General features: G+C 36.4%; 1 protein-coding gene across 1 annotated transcript in view; it reads left to right on the top strand.

Annotated features, from left to right (window-relative positions):
• Nucleotides 1–5,612: 5,612 nt before the first annotated feature.
• Nucleotides 5,613–18,789, top strand: part of fbln2 (fibulin 2) — a 40,555-nt gene continuing 27,378 nt past the window's right edge. Inside the window, exon 1 of the mRNA XM_071336960.1 lies at nt 5,613–5,727. The gene's annotated coding sequence lies outside the window, so the exon portion shown is untranslated. The remainder of the gene's footprint in view (nt 5,728–18,789) is intronic.

Raw genomic sequence — 18,789 nt, forward strand, 5'->3', positions numbered from 1 at the left:
ATGCTCTTCTTGCTTTGTCTCTCAGCTCATTCACAGCCATGTGAAAGCTACCTGTGTTGCTGATATTTAGTCCTAGATATGTGTAGTTTTTGGTGTGTTCTAATAGAACTGTGTCCAAATAGAATTTATATTTGTCATCCTTATTTCCGGACCTTTTTTGGAATATCATTATATTTGTTTTTTTTTAGGTTAACGGTCAGAGCCCAAGTCTGACAGAACCTGTGAAGATGATCTAGGTGTTGCTGTAACCCCTCTTTAGTGGGAGACAGCAGCACCAGGTCATCTGCGTACAGCAGACACTTGATCTCAGTGTTGTGTAGGGTGATACCAGGTGCTGCCGATTCTTCTAATGTTTTTGCCAATTCATTAATGTAGATGTTAAATAATGTTGGACTTATTGGGCAGCCCTGTTTCACTCCCCGCCCCTGAGAGAAGAAGTCTGTTTGCTTGTTGCCAATTTTAACCGCACATTTGTTTTTAGTGTACATTGATTTAATAAAATCATATGTTTTCCCTCCAATACCACTTTCTATTAGTTTATAAAAAAGACCTTCGTGCCAAATTGAATCAAATGCTTTCTTGAAATCTACAAAACACGAGTAGATTTTGCCTTTGTTTTGGTTAACTTGTTTATCAATTAGAGTGTGGAGGGTGTAAATGTGGTCTGTTGTACGATAATTTTTTAGAAATCCAATCTGGCTTCTGCTCAGGAAGTTGTGTTCGTCAAGGAAATGATGTAGTCTGCTATTTATAATACTGCAGAGAATTTTCCCCAAGTTGCTGTTAACGCATATTCCTCTGTAATTATTTGGGTCAAATTTGTCTCCATTTTTATAGATTGGTGTGATCAATCCCTGGTTCCAAATATCGGGGAAAATACCTGCAGTGAGGATAATGTTGAAGAGTTTGAGTATAGCCAATTTGAATTTGTGGTCTGTATATTTGATCATTTCATTTAAAATCCCATCAGCACCACAGGCCTTTTTGGGTTGGAGATTGCATATTTTTTCCAATAATTCTTCTTCTGTAATTTGGGTATCCACAGGATTCTGATAGTCTTTGACTGCTAATTCAAGGATTTGTAATTTATCTTGTATATCTTTTTGTTCTGGGCTCTTTGTTATATTGCTGTAGAGGTTTGCAAAGTGATTTCTCCACATATCCCCATTTTGGATAGCCAACTCCTCATGATGAGGTTTGTTTAATTTATTCCAATTCTCCCAGAAGTGGTTTGATTCTATGGATTCCTCAATTCCATCCAGCTGATTTCTAATGTGCTGTTCCTTTTTTGTTCTTAGGGTGCGTTTGTATTGCTTCAGTGTTTCCCCATATTGAAGGCGTATATTTTTGTTGTCTGGTTCTCTGTGTTTTTGATTAGATATATTTCTCAATGACTTTCTTAGATTTTTGCAATCATTATCAAACCATTTTTCATTATCTGTTATTTTTGGTTTGCTCTTATGCTTCTTTAGATTAGCCAAGGAGGCTAATTTGTCAAATATAAAGTTTATGTTCCTAACGGCCAAATTTACACCTTCATTGCTGAAGGAGAATGTTAAGGCTAAAAAGTTGTCCAGGAGAGATTGTATTTTTTGGCTACTAATTGCTTTTTGGTAGATGTCTGTACTGTTTGCACTCCATCTATAGGCTTGTTTAGTACCATGTAATTTATTGGGCCATGATGCTTCATGGTTGGGTTCTGCTCTTCTCAGATACACTGTGATTTTACTGTGGTCTGAGAGAGGTGTTAGTGGGCTGACTGTGAAGGCTCTGAGAGACTCTGGGTTTAGGTCGGTGAGGAAGTAGTCTACAGTGCTGCTGCCAAGGGATGAGCTGTAGGTGTACCTACCAAAAGAGTCTCCTCTCAGCCTGCCATTGACTATGTACAGACCCAGTGTTCGACAGAGCCTCAGGAGCTGTAATCCATTTTTGTTTTTCACTTTGTCATAGTTGTTTCTGTGGGGGTATGTGGGGAGGGAAAGGTTATTGCTTCCTGGTAGGTGTTTATCCCCATGACTGTTAATAGTGTCTTGTTCTTCTGCTATTCTAGCATTCAGGTCTCCACAGACCAGTACGTTGCCTTGGGCCTGAAAGTGACTAATCTCTCCCTCTAGAATGGAGAAGCTCTCTTCGTTGAAGTAGGGTGACTCTGAGGGGGGAATGTATGTGGCACAGAGGAAGACATTTTTATCTGTCAAGATAGCTTCCTTGTTGATTTTTAACCAGATAAAGAATTCTCCTGTTTTGATCAATTCGATTGAATGAATTAGTTCAGATTTATACCATATTAGCATTCCCCCTGAGTCTCTGCCCTGTTTGATTCCTTTTAATTTAGTGGATGGTATGATTATCTCCCTATAACCTAGTGGACAGCCAGTGGAAACATCACCTCTGCACCATGTTTCCTGTAGTACTAAAATATCAACATCATCAATTTCTTTCAGGAAGTCTGGGTTTCTGCTCTTTAGCCCAAAAGCAGAGGACTTCAATCCTTGTATATTCCAACATGCAACGTAAAAAGACTTCATAACTTTTTTTTTTCTCTTTTCTTTACCTTTCAAAATGAGACAAACACTCACAATCCAAGAAGAACCATTAAAATAGGATTTTTCAATTAAAGTAAACTCTTATTTTGCAAATGTGATTTGTTTATCATTTAGATAGAATTTGTGTCATGCCACTTGGGTGGATGTAGTGTGAGAATGGTGGAGTTCTTGTGCTCATCTTACCATGACCCTCGGCCCATCACATGTGAGCATAGTAGACTCAGCATTTGTTTAATGTCACTCATTTGGTTGGTGGGGGCTGGGCCAGTTGCTCCTCTCACAGCCTGTGCGTAGCTCTGCCTGCTGGGCTGTGGCTCCTCCAGGTGTGGGTCTGCGGTGGGGAGGAGGGGGGTGGTAGGCCTCATCTGGGTGGCTCTGAAGCTGGGCTGGGGTGGTCTGTGCTGCGCTGGCTGTGGTGGGCATTGAGGTTGGTGGTGCTGTGGTCGTGGCTGGGGGGTCCAGGGTGCTGGTCCGGGATGTTGTCTCGGTGATCTCGGCGGGGTGGAGATTGCGCCGCTGTTCCTGGGTGGAGAGTTCGGGCTGCGGTTTAAAGCGACGTCCTTGAGAGTCTTGGCAAGGATGGGGACTGTCTCCCTGTACAGGTGAACATGGTCATAGAGACAGTCCAGATCGAGGGTGGGATGGTGGGCCAGGTGTACATTGGGTCGCAGGGCACAGTCCCGGGATAGGCTGGCGTTTATTCTTTGGATTGTGGCAGGGTGGAAGTCCCTCCTCTGTAGAAGGGTTGACACTATGATTCTTGAGTTGGGGAAGATTGCGGAGGCCTTCTCAATCACTCCCCGTAGTGAAGTCGCCACCCTCTCCTGCTGAGCACGCAGGTCGTTGCTTCCGGTATGTATGATTATGTGGCTTGGCGACCCGAGATGGTTCTTATCAAGCAGCTCCATGGCACTTTGCGTTGTTGGGCACCACACCTTTCTCGTTTTGTGTCTAGGGAAAAGTTTCTTCTCCTGAACATACTTCCCATTTGAGTCCATTAACAGGACGATGTCAGCCAGTGTTTCTTCTGGACTGGGGGGGGCAGAGGGGGGGCTGGTGGGTGTTGGAGCTGGGGTGTGGCTGGTCTGTGTGGGAGCCACTGTCAGTGGGAGGCTGTTCTGTGGGTTGGGGAGGAGGGGTGCAGCAGCCAGGGCTGGGGAAGTCTGGCTGGTTGAGCTGGGCTCCTCTGCTGTGTGAGGGCAGGTCATAGGGTGGTGATCTATCTGCTCCTGCAGCCTGTCCTCTGCTCTCTTTCTCTCCTGCAGCTCCTCTCTTAGTGCGGTCAGCTCCTTATTGCTGCTCTGCCTGTCTTTTTGGAGCTCTCTCACCTCCTTTGTTAGATCAGCCAGCTCTCTCTTGAGTCCGTCTCTCTCTTGCTGAACCTCTTTCAGCTGTGTTGCAAAGCTGCTGTCCTGCTCTGTCCTCACCTTGGTTAGGAGCTCCTCTAAGGTGTGGTTGTCTGGTTGCTGTTTGCTCACGCTCTCCCTGAGCAGGACCACCTCCCCCTCCAGTTTGGTGAACTCATCCCTCATGGCAGCCATGGTGGTGAGGAGGGCCTGAGCCTGCTCTGCACTGAGGGGGTCGCTCTCCTCTTGGGGCGTGTCCTCCACTATGGTGGGAAGAGAGGTGCTGGATGTGCCTTGTTGGGTGGGGAGGGTAAGGGTGAGGGTGGTGCTGGGGGAGTTTGTCTTGTGGGAGGGCATGTCACTGGTGGTGTCCTTCTCTCTCTCCGCTCTCTCCTTAATGGTCTGAAAGTCTGTTTCAAACAGCCTGATGTTACCTTGCACCATGACAGTCCCAGTCTTGTAGAGGTTGATTGTTATCATGGTGCTGTCAGGGTCGTCTGTCTCTTTGATTTTCAGCTTCCACCCATTACAGATTCCCTCTTTCTTTATGCATGGGTAGTGAGAGCAGACTGCTGAGCGCCATGCATTTGGCTGGTCAGTGAGGAAGATGAGATTACTCACGTCACCGTTTTTGTAGAGGTCTGCAAAAAGGGTTTCTGGCCTCTCCTCTAGTAGTTTCTGTTTGAAAGCTTTCCTCATTGTGTCATTTTTGACCTTTTTTGGGTAGAGAATGGATTCTGCGCTGAGGGGGAGTGGGGACATGGTGTCTGTGCGCTCTGCTACTACCGCTACTGCTGCGATGTTCTGCTGCCCCGTTGCCATGGCAACCGATTTGTTCGTCTGCTGTTCGCGCTACTTTCAAAAATCAGCAAATATAGTGAAAAATCCTCACACAAAAGACTGAAGATATGTTTACAGTTAGTCCGTGCTCCTTTTTGGTTTACTCACTCAGTTTGGTCGTTTGATGTAGTTGTATTAACTGACCTTGTTAGGTTTGTTCTAGCTCGTTTCTTATGGCTAGCTTGTTAGTCTGCTGGCTGGGTCTTTGTTGTGTAGCTAGCTAGCTAGACTCAAGACTTCTTAACTTGAGGCGCAAAGTTACTTTTTTTTCTATTCTGAATGTATAGAGTTGTTGTTCATCACTTCTTGTCTGGAATTCTTCTTCGATTAGAGTGTTTATCTCATTCTAAAAACCTAAAAAATCAAATATATCAGGAGCTCATGTTGAGCATGACTCTCTCTCTCTCTCTCTCTCTCTCTTTCTCTTTCTCTTTCTCTTTCTCTTTCTCTCTCTCTCTCTCTCTTCTGGTTCCCCCCTCTCCCTCTCTCTCTCTCTCTCTTCTGGTTCCCCCCTCTCCCTCTCTCCCTCCCTTTCTCTCTCTCTTTCTCTCCCTTTCTCTCTTTCTACATTTTCTCTTATTTTCTCTATCTCTCTCTCTCTCTCTCTTTCTCTTTCTCTTTCTCTTTCTCTTTCTCTTTCTCTCTCTCTCTCTCTCTCTCTCTCTCTCTTCTGGTTCCCCCCTCTCCCTCTCTCTCTCTCTCTTCTGGTTCCCCCCTCTCCCTCTCTCCCTCCCTTTCTCTCTCTCTCTTTCTCTCCCTTTCTCTCTTTCTACATTTTCTCTTATTTTCTCTATCTCTCTCTCTCCCATACTCTCTCTGTCCCTCACCCTCTCTTTCTCTCTCTCTCTACCCCCTAACAGATGTGAATGAGTGTGTGACCAGCACGCACAGTTGCCAGGCCAGTGAGCGCTGTGTGAACACCGTGGGATCGTTTGTGTGTGAGAGGACCGTCACTTGTCCTGCTGGCTTCCAGCTCAGGAATGAAGTCTGTGAGGGTGAGTTGGTCAACATCATCATCATTATGATTATGAAGTAAAATTGGTTTCTCTCTCTTTTTCTCTCCTCCCTCTCTCTTTCCCTATCTCTCATCTCTCCTCCCTCTCTTTTTCTCTCCCCCCTCTCTATTTCTCTCCTCCCTCTCTCTTCATCTCTCTCTCTCCTCTTTTCTTATCCTTTCTCTCATTCTTCATGACTGTCCGCTGAGAGGAACAGCCCAGATATTTTCTGAGTCATGTCATCAGTTAGCCTGAGAGGTTTTAATTCACCCTAGAGTCCTCAAACCCTCCTCCCTTCTTCCTTCCCTCTGTCCCTGTTCTCTCCCCTCCCTTCCCCTCCCCTACACCATCACAATAAATCCATGTAATATAGTCTACACCATCACAATAAATCCATGTAATATAGTCTACACCATCACAATAAATCCATGTAATGTAGTCTACACCATCACTATAAATCCATGTAATATAGTCTACACCATCACAATAAATCTATGTAATATAGTCTACACCATCACAATAAATCCATGTAATATAGTCTACACCATCATAATAAATCCATGTAATATAGTCTACACCATCACAATAAATCCATGTAATATAGTCTACACCATCACTATAAATCCATGTAATGTAGCCTACACCATCACAATAAATCCATGTAATATAGTCTACACCATCACAATAAATCCATGTAATATAGTCTACACCATCATAATAAATCCATGTAATATAGTCTACACCATCACAATAAATCCATGTAATATAGTCAACACCATCACAATAAATCCATGTAATGTAGTCTACACCATCACAATAAATCCATGTAATATAGTCTACACCATCACAATAAATCCATGTAATATAGTCTACACCATCACTATAAATCCATGTAATATAGTCTACACCATCACAATAAATCCATGTAATATAGTCTACCTACACCATCACAATAAATCCATGTAATATAGTCTACACCATCACAATAAATCCATGTAATGTAGTCTACACCATCACAATAAATCCATGTAATATAGTCTACACCATCACAATAAATCCATGTAATATAGTCTACACCATCATAATAAATCCATGTAATATAGTCTACACCATCACAATAAATCCATGTAATATAGTCTACACCATCACAATAAATCTATGTAATATAGTCTACCTACACCATCACAATAAATCCATGTAATGTAGTCTACACCATCACTATAAATCCATGTAATATAGTCTACACCATCACAATAAATCCATGTAATATAGTCTACACCATCACAATAAATCCATGTAATATAGTCTACACCATCACAATAAATCCATGTAATATAGTCTACACCTTCACAATAAATCCATGTAATATAGTCTACACCATCACAATAAATCCATGTAATGTAGTCTACACCATCACAATAAATCCATGTAATATAGTCAACACCATCACAATAAATCTATGTAATATAGTCTACGCCATCACAATAAATCCATATAATATAATCTACACCTTCACAATAAATCTATGTAATATAGTCTACACCATCACAATAAATCTATGTAATATAATCTACACCTTCACAATAAATCTATGTAATATAGTCTACACCATCACTATAAATCCATGTAATATAGTCTACACCATCACAATAAATCTATGTAATATAGTCTACACCTTCACAATAAATCCATGTAATATAGTCTACACCATCACAATAAATCCATGTAATATAGTCTACACCATCACAATAAATCCATGTAATATAGTCTACACCACCACAATAAATCCATGTAATATAGTCTACACCATCACAATAAATCCATATAATATAGTCTACACCATCACAATAAATCCATGTAATATAGTCTACACCATCACAATAAATCCATGTAATATAGTCTACACCATCACAATAAATCCATGTAATATAGTCTACACCATCACAATAAATCCATGTAATATAGTCTACACCATCACAATAAATCTATGTAATATAGTCTACGCCATCACAATAAATCCATATAATATAATCTACACCTTCACAATAAATCTATGTAATATAGTCTACACCATCACAATAAATCCATGTAATATAGTCTACACCTTCACAATAAATCCATATAATATAATCTACACCATCACAATAAATCTATGTAATATAGTCTACACCATCACTATAAATCCATGTAATATAGTCTACACCATCACAATAAATCTATGTAATATAGTCTACACCATCACTATAAATCCATGTAATGTAGCCTACACCATCACAATAAATCCATGTAATATAGTCTACACCATCACAATAAATCCATGTAATATAGTCTACACCATCACAATAAATCTATGTAATATAGTCTACGCCATCACAATAAATCCATATAATATAATCTACACCTTCACAATAAATCCATGTAATATAGTCTACACCATCACAATAAATCCATGTAATATATTCTACACCTTCACAATAAATCCATGTAATATAGTCTACACCATCACAATAAATCCATGTAATGTAGTCTACACCATCACAATAAATCTATGTAATATAGTCTACACCATCACAATAAATCCATGTAATATAGTCTACACCACCACAATAAATCCATGTAATGTAGCCTACACCATCACAATAAATCCATGTAATATAGTCTACACCACCACAATAAATCCATGTAATATAGCCTACACCATCACAATAAATCCATGTAATGTAGTCTACACCATCACAATAAATCCATGTAATATATTCTACACTTTCACAATAAATCCATGTAATATAGTCTACACCATCACAATAAATCCATGTAATATAGTCTACACCATGACAATAAATGTATGTAATATAGTCTACGCCATCACAATAAATCCATATAATATAATCTACACCTTCACAATAAATCTATGTAATATAGTCTACACCATCACAATAAATCCATGTAATATAGTCTACACCTTCACAATAAATCCATATAATATAATCTACACCATCACAATAAATCTATGTAATATAGTCTACACCATCACTATAAATCCATGTAATATAGTCTACACCATCACAATAAATCTATGTAATATAGTCTACACCATCACTATAAATCCATGTAATATAGTCTACACCATCACAATAAATCTATGTAATATAGTCTACACCTTCACAATAAATCCATATAATATAGTCTACACCATCACAATAAATCCATGTAATATAGTCTACACCATCACAATAAATCCATGTAATATAGTCTACACCACCACAATAAATCCATGTAATATAGTCTACACCATCACAATAAATCCATATAATATAGTCTACACCATCACAATAAATCCATGTAATATAGTCTACACCATCACAATAAATCCATGTAATATAGTCTACACCATCACAATAAATCCATGTAATATAGTCTACACCATCACAATAAATCCATGTAATATAGTCTACACCATCACAATAAATCTATGTAATATAGTCTACGCCATCACAATAAATCCATATAATATAATCTACACCTTCACAATAAATCTATGTAATATAGTCTACACCATCACAATAAATCCATGTAATATAGTCTACACCTTCACAATAAATCCATATAATATAATCTACACCATCACAATAAATCTATGTAATATAGTCTACACCATCACTATAAATCCATGTAATATAGTCTACACCATCACAATAAATCTATGTAATATAGTCTACACCATCACAATAAATCCATGTAATATAGTCTACACCTTCACAATAAATCCATATAATATAATCTACACCATCACAATAAATCTATGTAATATAGTCTACACCATCACTATAAATCCATGTAATATAGTCTACACCATCACAATAAATCTATGTAATATAGTCTACACCATCACAATAAATCCATGTAATATAGTCTACACCATCACAATAAATCTATGTAATATAGTCTACACCATCACTATAAATCCATGTAATGTAGCCTACACCATCACAATAAATCCATGTAATATAGTCTACCCCATCACAATAAATCCATGTAATATAGTCAACACCATCACAATAAATCTATGTAATATAGTCTACGCCATCACAATAAATCCATATAATATAATCTACACCTTCACAATAAATCTATGTAATGTAGTCTACACCATCACAATAAATCTATGTAATATAGTCTACGCCATCACAATAAATCCATATAATATAATCTACACCTTCACAATAAATCCATGTAATATAGTCTACACCATCACAATAAATCCATGTAATATATTCTACACCTTCACAATAAATCCATGTAATATAGTCTACACCATCACAATAAATCCATGTAATGTAGTCTACACCATCACAATAAATCTATGTAATATAGTCTACACCATCACAATAAATCCATGTAATATAGTCTACACCACCACAATAAATCCATGTAATGTAGCCTACACCATCACAATAAATCCATGTAATATAGTCTACACCACCACAATAAATCCATGTAATATAGCCTACACCATCACAATAAATCCATGTAATATAGTCTACACCATCACAATAAATCTATGTAATATAGTCTACACCATCACTATAAATCCATGTAATATAGTCTACACCATCACAATAAATCTATGTAATATAGTCTACACCATCACAATAAATCCATGTAATATAGTCTACACCTTCACAATAAATCCATATAATATAATCTACACCATCACAATAAATCTATGTAATATAGTCTACACCATCACTATAAATCCATGTAATATAGTCTACACCATCACAATAAATCTATGTAATATAGTCTACACCATCACAATAAATCCATGTAATATAGTCTACACCATCACAATAAATCTATGTAATATAGTCTACACCATCACTATAAATCCATGTAATGTAGCCTACACCATCACAATAAATCCATGTAATATAGTCTACCCCATCACAATAAATCCATGTAATATAGTCAACACCATCACAATAAATCTATGTAATATAGTCTACGCCATCACAATAAATCCATATAATATAATCTACACCTTCACAATAAATCTATGTAATGTAGTCTACACCATCACAATAAATCTATGTAATATAGTCTACGCCATCACAATAAATCCATATAATATAATCTACACCTTCACAATAAATCCATGTAATATAGTCTACACCATCACAATAAATCCATGTAATATATTCTACACCTTCACAATAAATCCATGTAATATAGTCTACACCATCACAATAAATCCATGTAATGTAGTCTACACCATCACAATAAATCTATGTAATATAGTCTACACCATCACAATAAATCCATGTAATATAGTCTACACCACCACAATAAATCCATGTAATGTAGCCTACACCATCACAATAAATCCATGTAATATAGTCTACACCACCACAATAAATCCATGTAATATAGCCTACACCATCACAATAAATCCATGTAATATAATCTACACCTTCACAATAAATCTATGTAATGTAGTCTACACCATCACAATAAATCTATGTAATATAGTCTACACCATCACAATAAATCCATGTAATATAGTCTACACCATCACAATAAATCCATGTAATATAGTCTACACCATCACAATAAATCCATGTAATATAGTCTACACCATCACAATAAATCCATATAATATAGTCTACACCATTACAATAAATCCATGTAATATAGTCTACACCATCACAATAAATCCATGTAATGTAGTCTACACCATCACTATAAATCCATGTAATATAGTCTACACCATCACAATAAATCTATGTAATATAGTCTACACCATCACAATAAATCCATGTAATATAGTCTACACCATCATAATAAATCCATGTAATATAGTCTACACCATCACAATAAATCCATGTAATATAGTCTACACCATCACTATAAATCCATGTAATGTAGCCTACACCATCACAATAAATCCATGTAATATAGTCTACACCATCACAATAAATCCATGTAATATAGTCTACACCATCATAATAAATCCATGTAATATAGTCTACACCATCACAATAAATCCATGTAATATAGTCAACACCATCACAATAAATCCATGTAATGTAGTCTACACCATCACAATAAATCCATGTAATATAGTCTACACCATCACAATAAATCCATGTAATATAGTCTACACCATCACTATAAATCCATGTAATATAGTCTACACCATCACAATAAATCCATGTAATATAGTCTACCTACACCATCACAATAAATCCATGTAATATAGTCTACACCATCACAATAAATCCATGTAATGTAGTCTACACCATCACAATAAATCCATGTAATATAGTCTACACCATCACAATAAATCCATGTAATATAGTCTACACCATCATAATAAATCCATGTAATATAGTCTACACCATCACAATAAATCCATGTAATATAGTCTACACCATCACAATAAATCTATGTAATATAGTCTACCTACACCATCACAATAAATCCATGTAATGTAGTCTACACCATCACTATAAATCCATGTAATATAGTCTACACCATCACAATAAATCCATGTAATATAGTCTACACCATCACAATAAATCCATGTAATATAGTCTACACCATCACAATAAATCCATGTAATATAGTCTACACCTTCACAATAAATCCATGTAATATAGTCTACACCATCACAATAAATCCATGTAATGTAGTCTACACCATCACAATAAATCCATGTAATATAGTCAACACCATCACAATAAATCTATGTAATATAGTCTACGCCATCACAATAAATCCATATAATATAATCTACACCTTCACAATAAATCTATGTAATATAGTCTACACCATCACAATAAATCTATGTAATATAATCTACACCTTCACAATAAATCTATGTAATATAGTCTACACCATCACTATAAATCCATGTAATATAGTCTACACCATCACAATAAATCTATGTAATATAGTCTACACCTTCACAATAAATCCATGTAATATAGTCTACACCATCACAATAAATCCATGTAATATAGTCTACACCATCACAATAAATCCATGTAATATAGTCTACACCACCACAATAAATCCATGTAATATAGTCTACACCATCACAATAAATCCATATAATATAGTCTACACCATCACAATAAATCCATGTAATATAGTCTACACCATCACAATAAATCCATGTAATATAGTCTACACCATCACAATAAATCCATGTAATATAGTCTACACCATCACAATAAATCCATGTAATATAGTCTACACCATCACAATAAATCTATGTAATATAGTCTACGCCATCACAATAAATCCATATAATATAATCTACACCTTCACAATAAATCTATGTAATATAGTCTACACCATCACAATAAATCCATGTAATATAGTCTACACCTTCACAATAAATCCATATAATATAATCTACACCATCACAATAAATCTATGTAATATAGTCTACACCATCACTATAAATCCATGTAATATAGTCTACACCATCACAATAAATCTATGTAATATAGTCTACACCATCACTATAAATCCATGTAATGTAGCCTACACCATCACAATAAATCCATGTAATATAGTCTACACCATCACAATAAATCCATGTAATATAGTCTACACCATCACAATAAATCTATGTAATATAGTCTACGCCATCACAATAAATCCATATAATATAATCTACACCTTCACAATAAATCCATGTAATATAGTCTACACCATCACAATAAATCCATGTAATATATTCTACACCTTCACAATAAATCCATGTAATATAGTCTACACCATCACAATACATCCATGTAATGTAGTCTACACCATCACAATAAATCTATGTAATATAGTCTACACCATCACAATAAATCCATGTAATATAGTCTACACCACCACAATAAATCCATGTAATGTAGCCTACACCATCACAATAAATCCATGTAATATAGTCTACACCACCACAATAAATCCATGTAATATAGCCTACACCATCACAATAAATCCATGTAATGTAGTCTACACCATCACAATAAATCCATGTAATATATTCTACACTTTCACAATAAATCCATGTAATATAGTCTACACCATCACAATAAATCCATGTAATATAGTCTACACCATCACAATAAATGTATGTAATATAGTCTACGCCATCACAATAAATCCATATAATATAATCTACACCTTCACAATAAATCTATGTAATATAGTCTACACCATCACAATAAATCCATGTAATATAGTCTACACCTTCACAATAAATCCATATAATATAATCTACACCATCACAATAAATCTATGTAATATAGTCTACACCATCACTATAAATCCATGTAATATAGTCTACACCATCACAATAAATCTATGTAATATAGTCTACACCATCACGATAAATCCATGTAATATAGTCTACACCATCACAATAAATCTATGTAATATAGTCTACACCTTCACAATAAATCCATATAATATAGTCTACACCATCACAATAAATCCATGTAATATAGTCTACACCATCACAATAAATCCATGTAATATAGTCTACACCACCACAATAAATCCATGTAATATAGTCTACACCATCACAATAAATCCATATAATATAGTCTACACCATCACAATAAATCCATGTAATATAGTCTACACCATCACAATAAATCCATGTAATATAGTCTACACCATCACAATAAATCCATGTAATATAGTCTACACCATCACAATAAATCCATGTAATATAGTCTACACCATCACAATAAATCTATGTAATATAGTCTACGCCATCACAATAAATCCATATAATATAATCTACACCTTCACAATAAATCTATGTAATATAGTCTACACCATCACAATAAATCCATGTAATATAGTCTACACCTTCACAATAAATCCATATAATATAATCTACACCATCACAATAAATCTATGTAATATAGTCTACACCATCACTATAAATCCATGTAATATAGTCTACACCATCACAATAAATCTATGTAATATAGTCTACACCATCACAATAAATCCATGTAATATAGTCTACACCTTCACAATAAATCCATATAATATAATCTACACCATCACAATAAATCTATGTAATATAGTCTACACCATCACTATAAATCCATGTAATATAGTCTACACCATCACAATAAATCTATGTAATATAGTCTACACCATCACAATAAATCCATGTAATATAGTCTACACCATCACAATAAATCTATGTAATATAGTCTACACCATCACTATAAATCCATGTAATGTAGCCTACACCATCACAATAAATCCATGTAATATAGTCTACCCCATCACAATAAATCCATGTAATATAGTCAACACCATCACAATAAATCTATGTAATATAGTCTACGCCATCACAATAAATCCATATAATATAATCTACACCTTCACAATAAATCTATGTAATGTAGTCTACACCATCACAATAAATCTATGTAATATAGTCTACGCCATCACAATAAATCCATATAATATAATCTACACCTTCACAATAAATCCATGTAATATAGTCTACACCATCACAATAAATCCATGTAATATATTCTACACCTTCACAATAAATCCATGTAATATATTCTACACCTTCACAATAAATCCATGTAATATAGTCTACACCATCACAATAAATCTATGTAATATAGTCTACACCATCACAATAAATCCATGTAATATAGTCTACACCACCACAATAAATCCATGTAATGTAGCCTACACCATCACAATAAATCCATGTAATATAGTCTACACCACCACAATAAATCCATGTAATATAGCCTACACCATCACAATAAATCCATGTAATATAATCTACACCTTCACAATAAATCTATGTAATGTAGTCTACACCATCACAATAAATCTATGTAATATAGTCTACACCATCACAATAAATCCATGTAATATAGTCTACACCATCACAATAAATCCATGTAATACAGTCTACACCATCACAATAAATCCATGTAATATAGTCTACACCATCACAATAAATCCATATAATATAGTCTACACCATCACAATAAATACATGTAATGTAGTCTACACCATCACAATAAATCCATGTAATGTAGTCTACACCATCACAATAAATCCATATAATATAGTCTACCTACACCATCACAATAAATCCATGTAATATAGTCAACACCATCACAATAAATCCATGTAATATAGTCTACACCTTCACAATAAATCCATGTAATATAGTCTACACCAGGGGTGTCAAACATACGGCCCGCGGGCCGGAACCGGCCCCCAAGGAGGTTCGATCAGGCCCGCAGGATAATTTGAAAGTGGAAAAAATGCATAAAAGACATGGAATTAATATTTTTAATTCGCTGCAATTCATGGATTATCCGCTAAGGGGCGCACTCTTTCCATCAGAGTAGAAGACAAGCCGCATCACTGAGACAGACTGAAAACAGCAGACGGTATCAATGCGCCATCTGCTGCTTGTTACGACGTTGTTAATACCTTGGTCTCTACCTCTCCGCTACACCCTCATTAGCCAAAATGTCGTTATCCAAACGGAGAAAAGTAGATAAGGAGTGTAGAATTTTCAAAGAAAAATGGACCACGTCCTATTTATTTACAGAGATGCACGGAAAACCTTCGTGCTTGGTGTGTTTGCAACAAGTTTCGGTATTGAAGGAATATAATATTCGACGCCACTACGAGACTCATCACAGCGAAAAATATGACGGCTTGCAAGGACAACTGAGAAGAGATAAGATTAACGAATTGCTGGCGGGTCTGAGGAAACAGCAGTCAACTTTCATCCAGAGCCGAGAAGTCAGTGAAGCAGCGGTAAAAGCCAGCTATATTTTCCTAATGTTCTTGTGCTTCTTTACACCAAAACAAAGGAAAGACATGATATTTTGGTTATTTATAGCAGAGTATGGTATAATTTTAATGGTCCGGCCCACTTGACATCTCCCTAGGCCGTATGTGGCCCACGATGCGAAATGAGTTTGACACCCCTGGTCTACACCATCACAATAAATCCATGTAATATAGTCTACACCATCACAATAAATCCATGTAATGTAGTCTACACCATCACAATAAATCCATGTAATATATTCTACACCATCACAATAAATCCATGTAATGTAGCCTACACCATCACAATAAATCCATGTAATATAGTCTACACCATCACAATAAATCCATGTAATATATTCTACACCTTCACAATAAATCCATGTAATATAGTCTACACCATCACAATAAATCCATGTAATGTAGCCTACACCATCACAATAAATCCATGTAATATAATCTACACCTTCACAATAAATCTATGTAATGTAGTCTACACCATCACAATAAATCCATGTAATATATTCTACACCTTCACAATAAATCCATGTAATATAGTCTACACCATCACAATAAATCCATGTAATGTAGTCTACACCATCACAATAAATCCATGTAATGTAGCCTACACCATCACAGTAAATCCATGTAATATAGTCTACACCTTCACAATAAATCTATGTAATGTAGTCTACACCATCACAATAAATCCATGTAATACAGTCTACACCATCACAATAAATCTATTTAATATAGCCTACACCATCACAGTAAATCCATTATTTATTTTAGACAGGTCTAAAGAAAATGTGGTCTATTTCAGAAGAAGAGAATAGCATACTCTGAGTTGTCCTTATGATAGGTCCTGATCTGGCTAGGCCATATGGCTGTGAGCTACACTAGTTCATTTAGCAGACTAGATTTGCTTAGAATTACGTGGCATTATTTTATATTATTTTGAAGAATACAATTGAACATACAGTACCAGTCAGTAGTTTGGACACACCTACTCATTCAAGGGTTTTTCTTTATTTTCACTATTTTCTACATTGCAGAATAATCATTAAGACATCAAAACGATGAAATAACACATATGGAATCATATAGTAACCAAAAAAGTGTTAAAGAAATCAAAAAGTAGTCACCCTTTGCCGTGATGACAGCTTTGCACACACTTGGCATTCTCTCTCTCAACCAGCTTCACCTGGAAGGCTTTTACAACAGTCTTGAAGGAGTTCCCACATATGCTGAGCACTTGTTGGCTGCTTTTCCTTCACCCTGCAGTCCAACTCATCCCAAACTATCTCAATTGGGTTGAGGTCGGGTGATTGTGGAGGCCAGGTCATCTGATGCAGCACTCCATCACTTTCCTTCTTGATCAAATAGCGCTTGCACAGCCTGGAGCTGTGTTGGGCCATTGTCCTGTTGAAAAACAAATGATAGTCCCACTAAGCGCAAACCAGATGCGATGGCGTATCTCTGCAGAATGCTGTGGTAGCCATGCTGGTTAAGTATGCCTTGAATTCTAAATAAATCACAGACAGTGTCACCAGTAAAGCACCCCCACACCATAACACCTCCTCCTCCATGCTTCACGGTGGGAACCACACATGTAGAGATCATCTGTTCACCTACTCTGCGTCTCACAAAGACACAGCGGTTGGAACCAAAAATCTGAAATCTGGACTCATTAGACCAAAGGACAGATTTCCACCGGTCTAATGTCCATTGCTCGTGTTTCTTGGCCCAAGCAAGTCCCTTCTTCTTATTGGTGTCCTTTAGTAGTGGTTTCTTTGCAGCAATTCAACCATGAAGGCCTGATTCACACAGTCTCCTCTGAACGGTTGATGTTGAGATGTGTCTGTTACTTGAACTTTGTGAAGCATTTATTTGGGCTGCAATCTGGGGTGCAGTTAATTGCCAATTTCTGAGGCTGGTAACTCTAATGAATTTATCCTCTGCAGCAGAGGTAACTCTGGATCTTCCTTTCCTGTGGCGTTCCTCATGAGACCCAGTTTCATTAAGTGCGACTGCACTTAATGAAACTTTCAAGGTTATTGAAATGTTCTGTATTGACTGACCTTCATGTCTTAAAGTAATGATGGACTGTTGTTTCTCTTTGCTTATTTGAGCTGTTCTTCCCATAATATGAACTTGGTCTTTTACCAAATAGGGCTATCTTCTGTATACCACCCCTACCATGTCACATCACAACTGATT

The sequence above is a fragment of the Salvelinus alpinus genome, chromosome 12, assembly GCF_045679555.1.
Source record: "Salvelinus alpinus chromosome 12, SLU_Salpinus.1, whole genome shotgun sequence".
NCBI classification, from domain to species: domain Eukaryota; kingdom Metazoa; phylum Chordata; class Actinopteri; order Salmoniformes; family Salmonidae; genus Salvelinus; species Salvelinus alpinus.